Source organism: Hibiscus syriacus, unplaced genomic scaffold (genome assembly GCF_006381635.1).
Source record: "Hibiscus syriacus cultivar Baekdansim isolate YM2019G1 unplaced genomic scaffold, ASM638163v2 tig00111498_pilon, whole genome shotgun sequence".
Lineage (NCBI taxonomy): Eukaryota > Viridiplantae > Streptophyta > Magnoliopsida > Malvales > Malvaceae > Hibiscus > Hibiscus syriacus.
In genome coordinates this window covers 1-3,630 of record NW_024063104.1, presented here as the reverse complement: position 1 = coordinate 3,630, position 3,630 = coordinate 1, and the positions used below count along the sequence as shown (strand labels likewise).

The window sequence follows — 3,630 nt, the reverse complement described above, 5'->3', positions numbered from 1 at the left end:
TTATCCCTACCAGCAGGCTTGATGTGTTTGTTTCATTGTTTTCCTTAACATTATCTATATAGGGTTAGTCTCTTTACTTCATTTCCACTTCTATAATATTTATAATTGGATTCTCCATATTTTTTACTATCCAATGTGTGATAGAGATAATTCTTATTTTCTTACTTGTTCTTCTTATCTGGAATTCATGAAAACATGGTGACTTGACTGTATTTCAATGTGTTTTCTTTATGTATACGAGGAAAGTAAATGTTTTGCCATGCACCGTTTGCTGTTTTTTTGTCTGCATATGTTTTGTGTTTGTGTATATATATACATAAGGATGGGGTCGGGTTTTTTTTGGTCCACCCGACCCGAGATCAAGGAATCTTCACCCGAGACCCGATTCAATCCAACCAAAACAAGATTTACCCGACCCGAACCCGACCCGATATATAACTTAAAAACCCGACCCGACCGAAATAATAATAAAATATTATTTTTTTCAATATAAATAGAGACTTAATTGAAAAAAATAATATAGAGGGGTATTATTGTAATTATTCTTAAATATATAAGATAAAATTATAATTTTAAAATAACCCGATTTTTTAAATACCCGATCGGGTTGGGTTCAGGTCCCATGCCCACCGCTATATATACACACACTGAAATTGTTTTTAAATACTTATGCGATTTATGGGATTTGCATTGTATTATTGTTTTATGTATTTAGTATTCTATGATTAAAATAATTATAAAATATCTAGTTAAAGAATGTTGTTTCCTCAGAGATTTTAGGTTCGTGCAATTACGTCTGTAAATTATGTACACTAGGCTAATATGTTATAGTGGTTAAAAAAGTGTTGCCTCCTTAAAGATAAAGATCTTGGGTTCTAATTGTTGCCATATGCATGATGTGTTTGCGTTATCAATAGGTTGGGAAAGATTTTATCCAAATTATTTTGAAAAAAACTATCATTAATAATAGTGATGAAAATATAACTAAAATTAATATTTATAAAATAAAAAAGAAAAATACACAAGATCAATAAATGGTGGAGTTCTATTACCAAAACGTTATCGTTTTGTAGCTCACCAGATTGAGAGAATTTAAATTGGATTCAATATCGTCGGACTTTTTTCTACGGATCAAATTTCTCTTGATTAGTTCTCCAAATCCTTCCCTTTCGTTTTTGTTGACATATCACGAACTTCGATGGATGAAAGTGTTAATTGTGTCTTATGAGTTCACTTGATCTTAGAAAGTTCGAGATTCGTTAACTTATCTAATCATCATTATGTACTAGTTAAAAATATATTTACCAGTGCTTAAACAACTAATTTTCTTACTTCTCTCATATTTTAACTTCATGCTTTTATTTTTAGTAAGATTTCTTTAGTATTAGTGGGGAATGTTGGTAATGGCTCAATTATAACATACTTTTAAATGTTATTTATTTCTATTTAAATAGTTTTAAATTATGTTTTGGAAATGATATTTTTACTCTCAAATGTTGTTTGACACACTCGTCCTCTTTTGAGTGTTGTTTTAGTTGAGAGAAGAGTAATACCATCCAAGGTCACTCCAGTTTTCGGGTGTACGAATTCTTAGAGAGTCGTGCTAACCACAGGGGTTGTTTGTCCATTGCAACGATTATACGCATAGTGACGAATTCGCTTCTAAGATAGTTGGATTACCACGATACGATTATTGTTTGATTGGTTATTTTATTTAATATTTTCAGTTAATATTAACGTTCATTTACATCAATCAATTTCCCAATAACATGGACCCGTTAGCGCGGGAAAACAAGAATAACCTGAATGAGATATCTAATTCTTCATCTACTTAAACTCACTTTGAAGCTTGGGGAGATATAATGGATGATGTAGCAATGTTATTCATTGTATTTAAATAAAAGGAACATAAAAATAGGGCATATGCCATTGTGTAAAGGGAAAAAAATAATTATTCCTATATATGGTGTGTGTGTATATATATATATATATATATATATATATATATAAGTACATATTCCTCATGATAAGTAAAGTTAAGATGGTACTCAATAGGTTAGATTATTTCACTTACTAATTGACATGCAAAATTAAAGAATATAATATTGTTTTAAATAATTATAAATATAATGTATTAAATACAAATGATATTATTGAAATTAAGTAATAATATTTAACATTTATTATTTTTTAAATCATGTATAAATTTTAAATTGATCCGCAAACTTTAAAATATTTTAATTGAGTCTTCAAATTATCAATATTATTTTATTCATATTCTTTATCAATCTAACAATATATTTGAGCATTACATGTCATTTTTATATGACATACAACATATTTAAATATTCGAATTAAATTTTAAAACACGTACACGCGACATTTTTCAATTGTCACACGACATTCTCATTTTCTTGAAAACTGTTACATGAGAGTCCAACATGAAGAAGTTTTAGGGTTCCATACAGCGGAAGAAGAAACCTATCTCCATGGTACCCATGAGCATTGAAGCTACCACTAGTGCTAGGGTCAATATGGACCTTGTCCCGGGTTCGGGGAAAGCGCCACTACCAAAGATCGCCTTGCAAACCGATCCGACACCGAGCGGAGCTTTTTCGGATCCGCCGTAGAAGCCTGTGTTTAGAGGGTTAGTGACCATATCAGCCAAAGTCGTCGCCAACGCAATCACCATCGCATCGGCTGCCTTATTCTGGCTCGGCGGTCGGAGAAAGATAATCGACTTCGGACCGTTGTCGACATCCTTGAAAGGCCATTCGCATTTTCCAGGGCACTCGATTCCGGATTCCGAGTATAATGTATGGTTTTTTGTTATCTTCGGTTCAAAAAATGTAAACAAATAAGTTCATAGTACGAGATGTTATAAATGAAGGGGTAAGTATACAAATGGTCCCAGGGCGTTATTATGTTGAATCTCATTACTATTAAAAATTATAAAATAGTATCTCAATTATAGATAGTTGTTTTGTTGAGTCTCCCGATTATTAAAAGTTATAAATAGTCACTTGACTATTTATATGTTTCAAACCATCATTTTCCGTTAAAAAATGAAAACATTTGAGATGGACAATACCTGCTACCTACATGAGATATGATAAAATCATACTTAATGATGTCTACTGACACCACTGTTGCTTTCGAACATTAGCTCGAGACACTAATATTTCAAGCATTGACTCAATGACATAATGTAATGGAGATTCGATCCATAAAATCCATCTCAAATAGTTCCGTGATTACATTTTATCATATCTAAGTTAACATGTTAATTTCCAGCTCAAACAATTACATTTTTTTAACAAAAATGATGAGTTTGGAATATATGATTAGTCGGGTGATCATTTTATAACTCTTAATAGTCAGAGGACTCAACAAAATAATACTTATGTCAAGAGATCATTTTGTAACTTTTAATAGCCCATTTCAAAAACTTACCTATAAGTCCGTGATCGGCACATTTTCTGGAGCAGAGTCCTTCAATATCTACATCCTTTGCAGTATTATAACGGGGATGAGGTCAGGTTGATCATGTATGTGTTCACGTACAATTTTCGGAATAGAACCCGCTAGGTCAAATTCCTTCCATATTTATACGAGTATCATCGATTTGTT

The 3,630-nt window shown here is 31.6% G+C and overlaps 1 pseudogene; it reads right to left on the bottom strand.

Moving 5' to 3' along the window:
- Positions 1-2,424: 2,424 nt before the first annotated feature.
- LOC120163855 lies at positions 2,425-3,608 on the bottom strand (annotated as a pseudogene).
- Positions 3,609-3,630: the final 22 nt, after the last annotated feature.